The 19,568-nt window shown below is 42.8% G+C and overlaps 1 protein-coding gene and 1 non-coding gene across 6 annotated transcripts in view; one reads left to right on the top strand and one right to left on the bottom strand.

Moving 5' to 3' along the window:
• NCOA7 (nuclear receptor coactivator 7) overlaps positions 1–17,982 on the bottom strand; it is an 83,703-nt gene extending 65,721 nt beyond the window's left edge. For 3 of the 5 annotated variants that reach the window (XM_085575113.1, XM_085575118.1, XM_021547144.4), the window contains exon 1: positions 11,740–11,873. The gene's annotated coding sequence lies outside the window, so the exon portion shown is untranslated. Of the gene's footprint in view, positions 1–11,739; positions 11,874–15,908; positions 16,186–17,844 lie in introns of those variants that run through there. The other 2 variants (XM_085575114.1, XM_085575115.1) reach the window with 2 other exon arrangements.
• A 583-nt stretch (positions 17,983–18,565) lies between these two features.
• Positions 18,566–18,637, top strand: TRNAE-CUC (transfer RNA glutamic acid (anticodon CUC)). The gene has a single exon. It is a non-coding gene; the product is annotated as a tRNA-Glu (tRNA).
• Positions 18,638–19,568: the final 931 nt, after the last annotated feature.

The following is a 19,568-nucleotide window of genomic DNA, read 5'->3' as shown; positions in this document are numbered from 1 at the left end:
GTGTAGTAAACTAAAAGTTCAAGCATTTTCATTCCCTACTAATGAAGTAAGAAGATGCTAAGCTTAGATCACCTTCAGTGCCCCTACTGGATTTCCAACAGTCTGTCCACATGAACAAAGTCCAAATAAAATAAATAACAAACATTTCTGATTCAGAAACAGAACAATAACAAAACTTGATTCAGCTCCAAATAATTCTCCAAATTATTCCTGTTTTACTCAGGAAGAGGCTTTAACCCACTAACTCAGGCTGCCATGCTTCACGCAGGGTAAGAGGAAGAAAATGCGCTACCAGGAATTCCACATCACCAGTCAGGTTGTCAGGGGACAAAAACATCAACACTTAATCTTCCCTCATCGGCAGCTGAACATGACCAGATGCATTTTCCATACAGAACGATGCATTTTACTGTTTAACTCAGCTTCAGGTGCTAGACAGGAACTTGTTACAAAATACAGTATAAACTATTAACAGGCAGAGTGCTATGCTATTCCAAATGTTAAAGTGCAGTGCTGTTGAAAATCAGGCCACCTGGGAAGATTTTCATTTTTAGGTCAACAGGAACATTGCTGTAGATGCTTTAAAATAATTAGTACCTTCATCTTACTGTATCTTCTCTTTCAACATACCCCAATTCAATTAAACATGAAGTCAAAGCCCTCTGACCCCACGGTTTTTCACACTCACATTGTACAGGTATACACAGTGTTGCCCCCTACAACTACTGGAAAGAAGGAGGTGGGGAATCAGTCTCTTCTTCCAGGCAACTAGTAATGGGAAACAAGGAAAGGACTTAAACTGTGCCAGGGGAGGGTCATGGTACATATTAGGAAATATTTCTTCTCTAGAATAGTGGTTAAGGATTGGATTGTACTCCCTAAGGAAGTGGTGGAGTCACCATCCCTGGAAGTGTTCAAAAAATGATCACACATAGCACTTTACAATATGGATTCAGTCAAAGATTGGATTTGATGATCTTAGAGGTCATTTCCAACCTTAACAATTCTGTGGTTATATGAACCATAGAAGGATGAAGTTTGTCATACCCAGAGAGGGTAAGATGGCTATCACTGTTCCCTTATCTCTGCCTGGAGAACGTACACAAAAGGCATATACACAAAAGACTTAATGTATGTGCTCTCCAGCATTCAACTAAAACACCAAGTATTTGCAGTTTTCTAAAATTCAAAAAAATGGTGAACATTCAACACAATTAGCAATTAGACAATCCCTTTAGCAGTACCTTCTCTTTTGTTAGTTGACACTATCATGTTCCTTGCTCATAACAACTGATTTCATGAACTGTTTAGTATTTCAAAGAAAGCCTTGTACATCTGTTTTGATAAGGTCAAGAAAGATAGATCACCAGCAACCACATCACACTCAGACCAAATTAATTACAGGTTCTCTACCAGGTTTATAAGGGGGCCATGATCAAGTCCTCCTTAGATTCCCCTCTTCCCACACTCAGAATGCTGCTAAAGGCCACTGAATCCACAGTGTCACATATCGCAGGCCTGGCCACACTCCAGAGTTGCTTCTATGAAATTAGCTTATACAGACCACAGAATGGGATCTGCACTGGCAAAACAGCAGCATCACAGCAGATAGATGAACAGCAAATATCCTTTGGTGATTAAGGCGACCCTGCTAGTCAAAATGCCAAGCCAAAGAATTTGGGCTTTCCCTTGTCTCAGGATGTTAGAATCTGTCCATGGAGCAAGCAGCTGCCAGTTTCAAGTATTATTGCCCTTTGTCTTTCTCCCTTTAGCCCACTTCAGCTGCTTGGTAACACTCCTCCACCCAAAATTACCACACCAGTGACTCGCAGCAGACTCAGCAGAAGTGGCTCTGTATCTGCATTTCAGTTTATATCCCATCATATCAGCTCACATCCCCTTCCAGCAGGCTTTGCTGCACACGGCTGAACTACAAGCACACCCTCACATCAGACAGAGCTGCAGCAGAAAGCTGGGGCAGAAAACCATCAGTGTGATGAACAGTGACTCTGTTCTGTGGGCATTAGCAAGCACACATGGAAAGATGAGTGCCAGCATTTATGGGATGACAGACTACAGAAGACAAACACACTTGATTTCAGCTTTACAGCAAACTTGCTCTCTTCTCAGCTCTTTCCTCACCAACACAAGAAAGGCATTTATATGAAATGTAAATAAAGCTGAGGTAGAGCAGAAAGAGACTGGTGTTTGGAGATCCTTAAGTCACAAAGCTTGATGCTTGGCACAAATATCTATCGTGCCAATCACAGGTACCATTAATCCTCTTCTGTTTACAATTATTAATTAGTTTAGGTCCCAAAGGTTTATATTAAATATTCCTATTGTACTCAATGATACTTAATTAACATGTTCTTAATGTTAAGGACAAGACCAGGCAACAAGAAACCCACGATAAACAAATCCATCAATCTAACAAAAAACATTAGAAATGGTCACTTTTTTATGTCAAGCACATTTCGAGCAGTATACATAATCATGCCGTGAAAATTACTGGAAATGTCTCTTTAAAAAGTACCCCATCATTTTCAGGTGTTTAGAAAAAGAACCTCAAATCAATGCAGAGACACTACATTGTGAAAGGTAAGTATTAAAACACTTCATTACTTCAAAAAAGCAACTAGAAACAAGAGCTACTTGAATGTAAAATTATTATTTTTAAGTTTCAGCTCAACAACTCTTTTTATAATTGACCCTGATTCACACAAATTCCAGGTCATCGCTTCTTCTCTATCATCTACCTCCCAGCTGAGAAGCAAAGAAGCTGAGGAGTGGGGGCAGAAAGGAGTCTAGCAGTGATGCCATGCAAATCTTTTCCGATCTGAAACACTGTTAACAGAACCAAAACGCCATGTTTCCATAGCAACCTGAACTGCGCCACATGCTTACACTGTATATTAAGTAACATTGAACAGTTTAATTGTAACACAAAATCCTGTACATTTGTAATGAAAATTAACACTGGAAACCTTCACTATTTACTTTTCAATTGCTTAACCTGCAAAATTTATTGCAGTCTGTTGAGCGTGACCTTGTATTATACATATGCAGCTTCATAGGTGCTCCAATGCTGGCAGTGTAAGATGCATCAAAATTACAATAATCAACAACAAATCAAACTCTCCTTACACTGCATAGACTGAATCCTGTTTTTAAAAGCAGCAATGTTTCTAATTATTTCCTTCTTCCTTGCAAAATCCCCTTAGGCATTGTGTAACACAAGATTATTTAGTTGTCTTGTCCTTCCGAAACATACTGAAAACTTCTATTATCTTACCTTTTTTCCTTCCTCCACCTCCAGATTCTTGTAAACACTACACACAGTAGCTGTACCGAGTCACCCTGCACTATATGCAGTACAAAAACTCCCATCTCATATGGAATTCCCCTCACTATACACCAGAGCACATCACATTTACCTACTAATTAGGGAGCAACTCTTATTGAAGAGCTGCTTCTTTCTTCGGAAGCAGAAACAGCAAAGTTCTTTGTATTTTTCTGTGTTCTAACAATGTGTGTACAGCTAACTCTTTAAAATTATTCAGGTAAAGTGTAGTTAGCTATGTCTAGTACGCAGAAAAGACAGAACAGTGTTATGATTCATTCAAAACTGTCATATGCCATCCTTCCTTCAGTATATCTAAGTGGGCTTTTACTTGCTCAATCCTGCATGCATTCAACCAGTGAAATGGTCCAGGGCTTAACTAAACAACAAAAAAGTTAAAAATACACCTGAATTAAGCCTGAGTCCTGTTGCATAAAAGACAAAACAGTAAAAGTTTTCTGGCAAAGCAGTAGCAGCAGATATTTTACTTTCAGATTATTCAAGTTTTTTAAACATTATTATAGAACTGAGGTTCTCCTGTTGAACAAAACAGACTAATTTTGAAACTAAAATTCAAACTTCTTAGTAGCAACAAACTCAGCATTCTGAAGCTAGATATTTCCTTTGCTTGGGGTGCATGGGGGGAGTAACCAAACGCCATAAGCCAGAAGGATGACAAATAGCTTCAATTCCTCCAGTGCTACATTTCCAGGAAAGCCATCCATCTCAGCCACATCAACCAGGTGCCATAACAGAGACTCTGAGCTCTCTACTCCCATACCAAGTGCAATCAGAGGGACTACTCACAGATTATATTTGTGACACCTAAGCAAACATGGGGCCCAAAGATGAAAGCTGCCAAATTTCAGTTCACCACAGGTTATACCTGACAGAGCTGCTAATGTTTCAAACAAAACTTGTTTACAGCTACATCAATGTAATTGCTCACCCCTTCTCAAGTTGAAGTCAGTCAAATTTGTTAATGCATTAGTAAGTTTTGGATTTGGCCTTGCTTTTTTCCATGCTAAAGCACCTATTTTTGAGGGGCCATAGTCCTTCCATTTTTGGTGTTAAAATTTGTCTTTGAGAATCTATTAAAACTGGGTAGAGGCTTATGCTTTAAAAATAATACAAAAAGCAGTTTGCACCTACCCACCAGGGTGCATTAGTAATTTGTAGTTAAAAAGAACTGACACATTACCTGTGAAAAGATATTACCTCAGAGCTACATTCATAGAACCATTTATGTTGAAAAAGACCTTTAAGGTCATCAAGTTCAATCATAAACCTACTCATGTTCTTGCCAATAATTATGACAGGACCTAGGATTAAAACTCGTATAACCAATCCCAAACACATGGTTGGGCTGACCTCATCAACAGGTCTAGCTTCCGCAGGTCAAAATTACTTTTCTGAGATATCTACTCGGGGACGTAAAAAGAAGGGGCAAAAAATAAGTGAAAAGAGGCAAGAAGAGAGATATGTTTCAAGGCCAGTGGAAGTGCATTCCAATTTTTATCATGGGATACTGTCATCCTAGAGCCTTTCAGGGAGAAAATCATTCTCTCTCTCATGTCTTTCATCACAGAATTCACAAAAAACAGTACATGGTATGAAGAAGAAATCAAAACTTAAACAATAGATGTAAAACAAAGTAATGTAGAATTTTTTATTTTAATTGTAATATAATGCTGACACCAAAGCAGTTAAGATTTGAAAACTACTCAGTGAAGTCCTGATTCCAGTGACATCCATGAAAGTCTGATTCTTTACAAAGCTTCTAGAGTAAAAAAAAAAAACCCAAACAACAGCAAACAAACAGAAACCCCCACCAAACCCAAACAAACAAAAACCCAACAAAGAAAGCAAACAGAAAACCGAACAGTCAAAAAAAAAAACCAAACAAAAACCAAACCAAACACAACCAGAGAAGAGGCTTTTACTAAAGGATGACAGTTTTGTCCCAAGAAATGCATTTTGTAACTTGAAGCCTTTACATCCCAAACTCTACACTGGTCCACTACAGAATGAAGACTGAACAGTTACCAGACAAAAAGAAATACATGTCTCCTCAGAAGCACCTTAAAAATCAGGTTTGGTACTACAAGTGGCATCATCTTCCCTTTTGCAAACCACCTTGGCTTTCTGCTTGCATTTACACACACTACTCACACCATCCTTCAATCACAGCTCATTCCTAATGGAGCAAGGTGCCATTCTGCAAGGAGCATATTGCTCTGCTCTGCCAGGTCTGAGTCTACATCTCCTTCCCTGGAGGAAAACAAAGAAATGAACGCACTTGCCTTGCTCTTCTCAAACTTAACTTGAATTGTGTTCATAGTTGAGCAGAAAGGCTAGGAACTGTTCTGCTGGATGCAGTGTTATCCCACAGCTCAGCACCCACAGAGGCCGGGAGAATCCTCCAACACATGCCAGTGTGAAAGGTCTGGTTCATTCGTTCACGTTCTTTGCTCTTCCCAATCTCCCTGCAGAAGATTCATTATTTCTTGGTATTGCTGTACCATTTTGGTTTCAAGATCAGTCTCAAGTCCCCCACCCCTAAAACCTGCCTATTATATGCTAGGCTCAGCCTGGGAACCACCAGAACAGGCCTTAGAAGGACACAACTAGTTGACAAAACACTGAAACTTCCTTCTCGCACAATAGGGTCAGGTGCACAATGTCAACAGTGCAGGAGAAAAGAAAACTAACCTTCATCTTCTTAATCTCTTTTCATGACAACCAGTGTGTTACTTGTACTAACAGAAATGATGCACTACAAACAGAATCCAATTTTCAAAACAAACAACCCACTTAAAAATTTGTCCACTGAGGGATCAGTTAGCAGCAGAGACAATTTTTAAGGAATTTAGAATCCCTGATAGAAGATAACAAATGGACATTTGATGTGGTGTATGTGCACAACCACATCAACACAACCCCAACAAAGGAGATTTTCCTTTCTATCTGTAAGTATGACTACAGCAGGACACAAATACAGATGTCACAGGAAATTCTTGCCTAGCCTCTGCACACTGATGTGATACTACCCTCTATTCACTCTAACTAAAAGGCACACCTAACCAGTACTGCTCAGCACCATACACTAAAAAAACCCCAGTACCACAGAACAAAACCAAAAACCAAATTACCTCTAAATCAAATGAAACCTAACCACAAGGTCTGAAGAACAACTCATGGCACTGGCAGAAAGCCACCCTTGTGATTCTTTTGTGGTTCTCAATTTGTTTCCTAACTGGCCTGACTATGACCCAGGCTGTTTGTGACTTGACCCCACATATTTGGGTGGCAAAAGGACTTTCATCAGCTGTTAATCATTTGGGCCAGATTTGCACAAGTGACTGGCTCGCAGCAGGCAAAGTCAATCTGTCACCACATACCTGGCCACATTTCAGCACACTGTTCCATAACAAAGTAAAATTTTCATCTCCTTGGTTCTTCACCTATTGTTACCAAGATATCACCGCATACACCACATAGCTACCACACAATACCTGCATTTCAGAAGTTTTTGGAGCTGGGACAGAAGGTACAGATCAGATTTTATGTCATGGATTGCCATAGCTCCTACCTTTAGGAGTCTTCAGCAGCTTCACTACAAAAGGCTTGATCAGCAACCAGGATGGAAAAGGGAGTACAAAATGTAAAACACTGCTTATATAAGAAAATCATTTATTTTTAATATAAATTCTAAATATCATGCAAAAAACCTTCATGCGTAAAATTATTATACACTTCAATACTTCCCTGAATTATCTGAACCTTTATGAGAAAGTATGAAGGAAGAATTCAAGACACTCTCTGGACTATGAAGTTTTGCTGAGTTTGTTGCAGCTACCAAAAATCTGCATACAGATTAAAACCAGCTTTATCACAAGTACCTGGTCTTTGGCATCCGTACAGCTGCTTAAAATGCATTCTAAAAATGATACTTCTTAAGTTGAGAGTAAAATAAAGCCCTTGCCACCAGACTGGGGCACTACTTAACCATGAGACAGTTAACTACAGCAGAAGCCTACTGACACAGCACAGAAGCAGTGCCAAGCCACTGACAACATCAAGGTGTTCCACACAGCATCTCTTCCAAAGTAACAACCTAGGCAGACCCAAGGATTTTCTGCAATCACAGCATCACCTGATCTGGCAGAAAGCCATCCACACCTCTTCCCCTCTGAATCAAGATGGCAGTGATTCTTTGTGAATATTCATACTTCTTTTTTATCCACTGCATTACCTTAGAATACTTAAAAAGTAAACAAACTACAAAATAAGACAGATGGCATGTGGGGCAGAAAGCAGAAAAAAAATAGACTGGAGTAACAGCAGAAAGAGTGCTGCTAGAAAAGGTTACATCTATTTGAAAAAAATGAGTCAGGGAATATATTACCTTTTCTTAAGATAAGGCTGAGTTCAAGGAAGCAACAGCTCTCACTGTGAACTTCTCTAAAACAAAGCTGTGATTTCCTCTATCTGGTGCACTAGAAGCAATCATTGCCTGCAGTGTCTTAGATTCTGAGGAAATGGCCCTCAGTAGTCTTCAGAGACTTATGAGAAGATCCCAAAAACAGTCACTAATGGGTGGGAGTACAGTAAGAAAATTTCCTTTCTAGAAATAATACTAACAAAAAGCTTTTAAATCCTAAATAGAACACAAAATTAAACATAAACAGTACTATTTTGACATTGTAACCAAAATATAAACACATATCTTGTCTGTATAAACAAGTATAATTTTCCTGCTAAGCTTGCATGTTTTCTGTTCCTGTAAACCAGTTTCATATTACCATTACTTAAACATGGGTACTCATACAACCCACATTTCAAGAAGGATGTTGAAAGAATTCCCTGAAAAACATACAGAGTAACCATAAGAAAAGCAGCATCATGGAAGAAACGGTATCTTGGTAGGCTCTACATAGAGCATACCAAAGAGAAGGCCAAATGCTTAATTACAGCTGGACCACACAAAACCAGGAATTTGACGCATGCAACTGAAAGCACAGTTCACCTCTTATAATAAACAGCAATCAGAAAGGCTTACTGAGATTATGATGAGTACTCAACACATTGACAAATTCAAGCCTAATCCAGAAGTCTTCTCAAAGGAAGAACTGAGGTTCCATGACAAGTCATTAATACCCAGGTAAGTATAGGGAGGTCAGGAGGACATTAAATGGAACTGAGCTGAAATACTGGTACCCTTTCTTCCAGTTTGGTCAGGGACTGGGAGCACCACAGGTGCAAGAGCAAAGCATTACAAGAGCAAAGCATCAAACCTGGTTTTGGGCACTTAGTACAACCTTCTGCACTGCAACCCAGTGGTAAGCACCAGCAGACACCCCAAAGCCTGCCTGCACTCTGCCCTTTCAGGCAACTGGGGAGACACTTCAGATACACAGCCATGGTCCCATGCAAGGCTGCAGAGTGCTGCCCACTCCAAAACTGAACAAACAGTTCCCAACATTCAACTTCCAGTACCAGCTTAATCACTCACACCCATCTGACATTTTGATCAGGAACAAAGACATACAGCTTTCCACCTACAGTAGAAGGGGTTGCAAAGAAAAGCAGGAAGAAAAAGAAAATACTTCTCTGTATGTGTTTAATATATCTATCTGAAACATTTTGTTTAGGGAGGGAAATATAATTCCTCTAGCCTGCTGTGAATTTTGTCACTAACTCATTGTTTCATAAATCTGGCTAGGGAAAAATGACAATGGAATAAGATTTTTAAAAGGAAAATAGAAGGAAAAGAGAACTAAAGACTTGTTTCTCCTACTCCGATTTCTTTCCTAGTCAAAGGAGGTCACTTGAGTGAGCACTCTTACGGCTGACTTCACCCATCAAATGTAGCATTACATTTCTTCTTTTTGGGAAAGCAAATTAAGTTTAACCTCCAAAACAAATTCACAGCAGAAGTGGCAGCAACATGACTTGGACATTTTCTTCCATGAGGGTGCAGATCACTTACAAGAGGGAGTGAGAAGCCACCAACTTGTGGCAGGCAGCCACAACACCCCCCACCATCAATAACTCCACCTCACTAAAATGAGGATACCTCACTAAAACAAAAGCTACACATATAAAGCCTTTGACTATTCTGGCTTATTGATCATGATGAGGAAGAGGTTTATCAGTCAGCTGCTTTTTGGGTGGTGACACTGAATTTCTTCTGCCAGATGAGCTGAGGACTATGACTGCCTGCTGCTGAACTGGGCACCTACTGAGACACACAGGGCACGAACCAGGTGCTGGATAGAGAGCTTTACCATTTTTCTCAGCATTGGTCATGTTCCAGCTTTCCTTTCATGCCTATTGGATAGCAAAGGGAAATTGAGTCCCTTTGTCCTTCACTCCCATAATTATTGTTTGTGAGCAGCTCCAGCTGCCTGGAACAGCAATTTTTTTGTGTCAGATCTCGCTGCAGAGGCTCACACTATGTCCTCACCTCTGAAACACCCGCTCAAATGGCTGACTGCAGGGACTCACTCTGGCTCTAGTAACTAGCCATAGGATCACCACAATTTTTTAAATTACTTTCTGAAGACATGCTATCCTCCAATCCAAATTCACTTCTGTTTGAATAGAGGGGCTTATTCTGTAACACTTAAAGAGATTTTCAAGCTGTCCCCTGAAGTCAGGACCATAAGGTAGCCAAATATCTGGTTGGAGGCTGGCTCTAGTAATTTCAAGCTTTCCTTTCAAAATCATGGCTACACAAAGCAACAAAGCCATATTCCTAATAAGACAAGGACTGTTCCAATCAATTCTAACTCACTTTATGTCCAAAGGGAATCACTTATCATTTCAGCAGCAGATGTGACACATCGAAATGTGAGTGTAGCTACTGCTGCAGTGAGAACAGGACATTGGGCAAAGCCAAGGAATGAAACCCAGAGACTGCCTTATCAACTACTTGGACAAATCAGGTATTCCAGAAGTGTTTCTTTTCCATAACATAATATGTAACAAGGAAAAAAAAAAACAACAAAGAATTTCTCTCCAAGCCCAGGATTTTGATCCACTACTAAAAAAAAAAAAAAAACCAACAAAAAAAAAAAAAAAAAAAAAAAAAAACCAAACAAAAAAAAACCCCAGAAAGCCATCAGACAGCATTTTGGCTACAAGCATCTACTTCAATACAACTCTTCAAAGGATCAACATAACTTGACTATTCAGGTCCTTAAAATAATTTTTGTATATTTATGGACATTTTCCAGGTAAAAAGATGAAAGAGAAGGCAGTCTAAAATGCACTGCAATTTACATATTTTTTTATCATGGCTTACATTTAAAAATATATTCCTGATAAAATAATTTTCATTCAGAAAGTATATACTCATGCATACTGATACATATATTCTTGGCATTTTCTGCTGCCTTCTCCATTAATTTTCTGAAAGTCTGTTTGTGTACACATAAGTGTCAGATGGAACAATATCAGGAAATTATTATTTCCATACCGTTTAAACACTGGCTGATACAATATGCTGGCAGAGTTCATCAACACACATTTTAAGTATCACACAAGCACAGGCCCTTAGGCTGGGTCATAGCATTTTAAGCAAACCATAATCGATTAATGGGCACCTACCCATCTTAAAAGTCCACTACTGCACATTAATACCCACTACTGCGCATTAATACAAGAAATGTATGACTACCTAATGGGAGAACAGTAATTGTAGCATGTAAAGTAAACACATGCTAAAAGCCTGTTACTGAGTCGAAGCGTTCATCATCTCGGGGATAAACAGTTACTGCATCCTTTAGCACCACGATATTGCACACACATCACCCAAGACACAAGTATGCCACTCCACCCGTAAACCACCTCTGAAGCAGTGTATGATGAAGGACAGAGAGGAAAGTCCATTGCACTGATTAAAGACACAAAAATCAATTACTGGCACACCTTTGGAACCCGGCAGCACTTCGCGATCATGCCCACCAAAGGCTAAACAAATTAATACAGAGAGAGAAAGCCTGGAACATTCCAGTAATTCATCCAAGACCCTGACGGGAGGAAATAAATGAGGTTCGAAGCCGCGAATGCCATCTCGGCTACACTGGCTGGGTAGCGGCGGCAGCAGAGCACACCCCGGCTGCCCGGGAGCAGCACCCGGGGCGGGCGGGCAGGTCCCCGGAGCCGCCCCGCGCCCCGCCCGCGCCCGCACGGACACACCGCGCCCGCGGGGCCGCGCCGCGCATCCCGGGCTGCGCTGCCGGGCCGGCTCCGCGCCCGGCGAGCGGCCGAAGAGCTCCTCCGCCACCGCGGCCGCGGCCCCGCCCCGCCGGGCTCCGCGTCCCCTGGCCAGGACACAAGGCCGCGCCCGAGCAGCCCCGCCCGCCCCGCGGCCCGGCGCACACACAGACCTGCGGGCGGGCGGCATGGCGGGCCCGGCCCGGCGCTGCGCCCCGAGCGCTCCGCGGGAGCGCCGCTGCCTCCGCCGCGCCCGCCGCTCTCCGCTCGGCCACAGCGGCGCCGGCCCCGCCGCGCCCCGCGCTCCGCCCGCCCGGCGGCCCCGCCTCCCCTCGGCCCCGCCCGGCCGCCCCGGCCCCGCCGGATCGCCGTGAGCCCGGGGCCGGAGGGGTGGCTGCGCTGCGACGGCGCTTCACGGGCTTCAAGCCCTGTCCTGGGCAAAGGGGTCGGTCTGCGGAGCAAGAAGTCCTACGAGTCATAAAGCCCAAGCGCCGGGGTCTTCCTCTGGAGCAGAGTTTTCTCAAGGGCGGTGCTAAAAACAAAACAGCCCGTTTTGGAAATTGAGGTTAACCAAAGCCTTTAGATCCGTCGGAAACTGAAAAGCCTAGAAACCTCATCTGTTGTTTCTACACTGTCCACCAGTAGGCTTCTTCACCCAATCCCCAGAAAACAACACTCGTGTATCAACCAGAAACTCCACTCCCTTACCCGAGATAACTCCAGGTAACCCTTCCAGACGTTTGTGGCTAGCCTAAACAAGATCTGGCTTCTTTTTTTCTTTCTTAGGTTAGTATCAGCTCTGAAAGACTGATTTCAGTCTGCCGGGCATTGTAACAAAGGCATTGTAACACCATTAAATTCTAAATTCTGCAAGACAAAATCTCAAGCCCGAAGATAGACAGATACTTGCATAAATGAACAGGTGACACAAAGTGTACATGTAGAGAGATGCTAAAAGAGTGTGTCAAAATAACAAATGGAGCACAGGTGTCTCAAGAATAATATTTTTACTAGTTACAATGTTATGAATCCAACGACCTTTAATTTTAAGTAAGATATTTGTCAGAGGCTTATTTTTTAAATTTAACAGCTGCTTAGAAGATTCATTTCAAAAATGTGTCATTTTAAGGACCAAATGCATCTCCAGTACAATCACCACCATCTCTCACCATTGCCATTATCCTACTTGTAGCATATGTTTGCTATCGCTTAGTGTCACTACTGGAACAGCAACTGCCTCAACTCCTCCACTAAATTTGCTGCTGCACTTTCAGCTAAAATTGAAGTTTCCATCTGATTTTTTTTTTTTTTATCAAAACAGTTTCTTCTACAAGGGACAGATTTTCTCTAAAACATAGTCTGTTGCTTAAAGTATATATTCTGATAACACACTGAAGTTAGTACATCTTATTATTTTCCAACAAAAGATGGACAAACTCAAAGTTACTTTGGTTAAAATCTCAAAGACTTCATTGGTACAAGGGTTCTCTACCACCACATAGAAGAAAGGGACCCTGATCTCAGTTACTCTTCTAGAAGTGCTTAGATAACAAAACTCGGAAAAAAAGAGAAAGAATAGTAGTACTGTTTACCCAACCTCCTTTGCCATCCATCAAAGTGGTGGAAACCCTATTTATCTCATACCTGCACTCGCACAACAATGACAGTGACTAACACCTTATTTTAGCTCCAGAAAAGCTATCCCTGTCCTAATGTACCACTTTGCTGTCCATCATCATTCCAAGCACAGTCACCTCTATTGTTCAGTGCTACGAAGACAATGCATGAGCTCCATATAGCAAAGAAACCACGCATTTCTACAGTACTTCTGTTGCCCTAAGCATATAAAATACATATTCTAGACTGCTGGCATGGGGGAGAAATCTCTCAAATTCCTGTCAGAGCAGCAGGATAAGCAGGCTAGGATTAGGATAGAAGCACTGTACTAGTTCTGGTTACAGCACTGTGGGTTATTGCCTGTGGCTCAACCCACAGACTTCATGTCATTGGAAGAAGTCATTGTGTGAGTGGGACGTCATACACCCCTTTATTTTACTGAGTCTGAAGTACTAAGTAATGCCTGCCTTTCTGTTGCAATGATGAACATGAGATAGGCAGACAACAGGTAGATTAGACACACATCACCTTTGAAATAAAATTTAGTTTTAGTCTCACCACAGTATAGAGGATAGCAGACAGTCTGAATAGTTTGCTCTTTCCCATGGCAATATGTTTCTTGCCAATTCATTTGAATACAAATGCTCTAACATCATTTGATTAATTGTCTTTGTGGTATCAATGCTTAGAATATCTTTACCAGAGAAAATCTTAAAAAATCATGGTGCTTGTTGATTTCAGGATTGGGAAAATTTGTTTTATCACTGTTTGCATTATTTTGATGGAGACAAAATTTAAATTTGCTATTTTAATCACTTCCAAATTGTGCATTTTTATCCTAGAAAAGTATTTCTCACACAAACTCACATGTATAACCACACATGAAAGAGAGAATAGATTTGGGATACAGAAACACTACATTTGAATGGGTTTTGATCTTCCACTTCAGTGTACATTAACAGTTACATACATCCAAGAGAAAAAATTGTACAGTATGTTTATGGCTTACACTAATAGCAGAAAAAAATACTGTATTGCTCGTGTAGTTCATGTAGTTTTTCTTTTTTTACATCTGTAATTGTTAGCTTACAGCTCATTTACTTAAGAAAGACAACTTGCCATGAAGAATTACACTGACAACTTTGACTGCTATAACAGTCCAGATTTGAAAAGATGTAAGAATAAAGATGACACCAATCTTTCTCTTTTTTTTTCCATTATCAGGCCTTCTGTTTTTGCCTATTACTCCTACCATTATTCACCATGAAGTAGTCAAAAAATAGGTTTCATACAGACAGACTTTTATGCATACATAATTGAGGCTCTGCTTGATCCTACTGCACTGAGGGCTATTCTTAGCCTGGTTTCTTCAGTTTATGTAATGATGAATTTTCAGAGTCCCCAACTCACCCTTTAGCTTTGAATTGATCGTCTAGATATAACTCAGTGTGACTGAGATATTGAAATTTTCCATAAGCTTTACAAAATGAGAAAGCGACCATAGCTTGAAACCTTTATAAGAAGTTCTCCCTTAATAACTGTTTCTGTGCACCTGTCTAGATGAGCAAACCAGAAGTAGCTTCCAAAATGCTCAACCGAAGAAAGACTATAAAAGAAATGGAATTTGCTGCGATACAAAAGGAGATGACCAAAAAGTCCTATTTGTTTCAACTAAGGTAGCTCAGTGGACACTGGATGAAGCACCTCAACGCCACACTTTATCCCAAAACCCAGAATCATGAGCATTTTAACACTAAAAGGGAAAAGAAGCTGGCCCAGGCTTTACAATATCAAATGCAGTGCCAAGGGAAGAACAGAAGATGAAGAAAAAGAATACAAGAACACGTTAAAGTACTTCTGTAAAGTAAGTACTGTAAACTATTGCTGGTTGCTCCCCGTCTCGTTCTTCAGGATCATTACGCCATCCCCCAGGACAGGGACTGCCGCGGCCTGCCAGCCCCGAGCCGTGGCGCTGTCCCCGCGTCGCGTCCCCTGGCGCCGCGAGCGCCACACTGCAGGCACAGGGAGCCAGTCACCGCACAGCTGGAATGTGCTCTTGGAGCTGGGACTACCGCAACAGCTGCGACGTTTGGACAACGCCTCTTCAGGTTTTCCTCACATTATTTCCATCAAAGCACTACTGCAGTTAAGACAGATATAATAAGTACAAAGTACAGTAGCATTTTTCCCCAGAAAACTGTTATAATCCAACAGTTAGGTCACCAATCTGACCATATGTGGAAATTAAACATAAAATATCAAAAGACTGTGCATCATCTCTTCCTTCCCTCTTCTTTCCACTTCCTTGAAACTGGGATGATGTACAAGTCAGGAGAACTTACAGAAGAAAATCCGATACCAAGACTTTCCACATGGAACATATAGTTGAGGAAAGAGAGGACCGATAAATGCAGTTTCTGTGCAGATCAAGGGTTTTCACTAGAGCCAAAGCATGTACCCCAGGTACTAAAAAAAAATTTGTACTTACCATTATATATTACATACATACTCAAATTATATACTTTCCATAGCTTAGAATATTACTTTGTTGTTATTCTTACTCATTTTTACATCTTAAGCCTACTGTCACACATCAATCAGCATGTCAAAGTAATAACAATATGCAATGTATTCATATGGAACAGACAAGTTAATTGCATGCTGCTGTACAGCTTGCATCTAAAGGAATCGCTCTGATTTTTCAGGTTCCAAAATTCAGCCTTACCTACCAAACTGTGACAGCCGTGATCCCGTATCTCTAACACTGAGTGCTCCTCACTTGGTTTCACAGGCATACCAGCATGAAGTTAAAAGAAACATCGGCCTCTGACATTCCTTTCCTGGTGCTGTTGGGAAGATCATTCTTCTCCAGCTACCATCTCAGGGATGCAGGCACAAGCACTGGCTGTTTCTGTGCTGGCAGGAGGCTGAATCGCTGACAGTTTCACTGATGTACTTCTCTATCGGATACAGGAAGCCAGAGGAGAGGCACAATCTTTTGTCAGTGCACATGACTTGTGCAGTAAAGAAAGCCATTTCTAAAAATAACCAGGCAGCATATGACTCTCAATGTTATTTTCCTGGTGGTCTAGTGGTCAGCCCTCACCTCTGAGGTTAACATCAAGGAAAAGATTCGCTATTTCAGTAGATTTCTCTTGTACATAACTTAGTTTTCACCGCTCCTGTAGTTGTAATCAACAAACCTTTCACTGCTCAAGAGAAATTTAGTAAGCTATATTACTCATTTGGAAAGTGACTTGCTAACTGTCAAGCACAACAGAGCAGGATTGCCTTGCTTCTACATCTAACAGCTACCTAGGGTATGGACAAAATACATTTGCACCCCCTGCCATCAGATTTTTCATAGGCTCAGCTACTTTTCTGAAATTGTCAGGGGGAATATTTTGTCTCCACCACTGAGGAAGCTTAAGAACTAAGGGGACCACCCCTGCCATCCTCTGTGGTGTCACATAACAGAGACACTCTTAAGGGTGGCAATGACCATTCTGTAACATGTATCTTCAATCCTGCTAATGGACCTGCTGTGGGCCTAGCCTTGTTCTAACCTAGATGTCTCCAGCGCCGCAAACATCACAGCCACAGAAGTACCCCTCCAAAGCTCATCTGAGAAGCACCTAGAGTGGAGAAGCCTATGCTATTAAACACAACACAGTGGGCCTAGTGGAGTATACAAACTCTTAAGGCTAGCTCAGTTTCTGCAGTATAACTGCCTCAATATCCGGCTAGTGCTCCTTGAAGGTTCCACTCTGTAGGAAACCAGGTCCATCCAACTTCGCCTTTCCCTTCAACAATGGGCACAGATTACCAGCTGGGACCAGCTGACTGACCTCTGTCACCTTAGCAGACCCACCCCTTTGCAGTCGCCTCAGGCCACAGTGATACCTCAGCCTACAGCCACACACAGCTTTGGCTCCTCGAGGCCTGAAATGCCTTCATCTTACCAAAGGGGATGCTGTCGATCCTACACATGTGAAAAGCTGCTCCTGCATGTAGAAGACATTAGATCATATCTAAGAGGGGCTGATTTTTACCTCATATTTTGTTATCTCTCTCACTCACAGTAAAATTGCTGAATCTAGACCAAAGAAAGGTTCATCACAATCAAGACACACATTTTGTTCTAGACTGCTACAGTACGTTTTGTGATTAAATGAACCATCAGCTTAACAGATGGAAACCAAACACCTTGAACCTCCTTACTCCTCCCAGAAGAAAATTATTCCCTGAAGTTTGTTTTCAGACTCTAAAGCTTTTGAAGATCAGCTAATCCGTATTTGCACAGTGCACAAGCACACAGTCTGAAGCTTATCTATCTTAATACAGAGAGGCGAAGGGCTTCAGAACTAGGGAAATTTGCTTGTGCAGAACCAACCCTCTTGTATCATTGGACACTGCCTAAATAGGGAATATTATTTTTGCTAGTACAGCTCCCAGACCTTCTATGCTCAGGAAAACAACATGCCAGAGTAAAGAGCTTTTATAGAAAGGTCATCCACAGCACTGGCCGTTTTCGTTCCGCTCACACAAACCTTACAAAAGAAACAAGGTCACAAACGAGTATCTATCGTGCGAGGAGGCCGCGGCAGCACAAGGCCAGGAACACGGACCTCGATCCCCTCTGTGGAGCCCCTGGCTCCCACCTTAGAGAGGCCTTTGGACCCGCTCTCGCCCCGGGCCCCGGGACGCGGACAAGCCGAGCTGTTCCCACAGGCTGCTCGTGCAGAGGGCGCGGGGCAAGCGCCGCGTTGCTCCGCTCCGGCGGCCGCCCGGGATGTGCGGGCAGAGCGCTCAGCTGCCGAGGCCCCGCCTGCAGCCGTGACAGCGACGCCCCGTGCAGAGACGACGGTGTCAGACCGGCTTGTAAAGGCAACGCGACACGAAGGGAAACAACCGCGCGAAGCCCGCGCCTTCTGGGGGCGGCGGGAAGCGCGCTGGCGGAAGCAGAGGGGGAGCCCCGGCGCCCTCCTGCGAGCCCCCCCGGCCCTGCCGCGGCCGCGCCGCTCTTGCCTGTGGCGCCGTCGGAGCCACCCCCGCTCCCGCTGCGGCCCCGCCGGGCTGGCCGCTCCTTCCCGATCGAGGCTCCGTCCTGCCAGCCCCCCACCGCCATCCCGCCTCCCGCACACGGCGGGGTCCCTTCACCAGCCTCGCCTGGGCGGCCCCCTCTCCTCCCCAGCCTGATGCCGCTAGTCTCTTCCGTAGTGTGGAATACAACGTCCTTCTCCACACGTAGCTGCTTCCAGGACTTGGTACTGCCTGGAAAGTGGGAGCACAAGGAGAAAGCAGCCCAACACCATCAAAAGAGAGAAGGGACGTGCTCTGTCATTTCTTCTTTACGAAGAAGAGGGGCCGCTGTAGCAAGGATCCCTGGTGGTCTAGTGGTTAGGATTCGGCGCTCTCACCGCCGCGGCCCGGGTTCGATTCCCGGTCAGGGAAGACTTGCTTTTTAACCTTTACCTCTTTTATCTCTGTTTCGCTTCAGCATTCTCCCCGGCCCTCTCTATTTCTGCTCTCACAATTCTGAACCATCGGCCGTCTGCTCAGCTGGCTACGTTTGCCTCTTTTATCTCTTTTACTTTAGGATTCTCCCCGCCCCTCTACTTCTGCTCTCACAATTCTGGACCATCGGCTGGCTGCTCTGCAAGCCCAAGACGCAGGAGTTGTGAGACACACCTGAGCTCTTGGAGAAATCCTGCATGAAGGTGGTGCAAAACGTCTCAGCGCCATGTGCTGAGATTTTCAAGATAATTCTTGTAGCTATATGATGGTGTCTGTCCATCTGCTTTACACCTTTCCTTAAATACTGTGCAAACTTGCCCAGTTTTCTAGCTCGGGAATAACATGTATTGAAGATGACCACCAGGTCTCATAGATGATGCTGCAACCATACAATATGATCTGGTATTTGTTAAGATTGTCACTTACTGTAACCCTAACTAATTCATGTTAGAATCTAGACAGTTGTTCCCTGTCTTACATTTGTGTATTTATCTGATATTAGGTGCAGCACACCAAGTATTTACCATTTAATTTTATAGTTTTCTCTATTTTTAAGTGCAAAGACATTTTTACTATGTCCCTGTAGTGTTGTGTAAAGAAGGTGGTAGTGTGGGCAGGGGAAGCTTCGCCAGGTGTAGCATCCGTCTAGAAATCTTTCAGTCACAGCACTGCCTATAGACAGCCCATGCCCACCCACAGGGATTCTAGAAGTCAGTAGAGGACTGCCTAGAGGGCTACATGCAGTTAGAAAGAACGTATGGGGTTTTTTTTGGTTTTTTGGCTTCCCTAACAGCTTGGGGTGCTCCCACAACTTCCTTTTCCTCCAACAGATGAATGGTCACTTAGTGCTATCATGAATCTTTGAACA

Source organism: Lonchura striata, chromosome 3 (assembly GCF_050655825.1).
Source record: "Lonchura striata isolate lonStrDom1 chromosome 3, ASM5065582v1, whole genome shotgun sequence".
NCBI classification, from domain to species: domain Eukaryota; kingdom Metazoa; phylum Chordata; class Aves; order Passeriformes; family Estrildidae; genus Lonchura; species Lonchura striata.
Note: the sequence above shows the minus strand (reverse complement) of the source record. Positions and strands in the feature narration are given on the sequence as shown.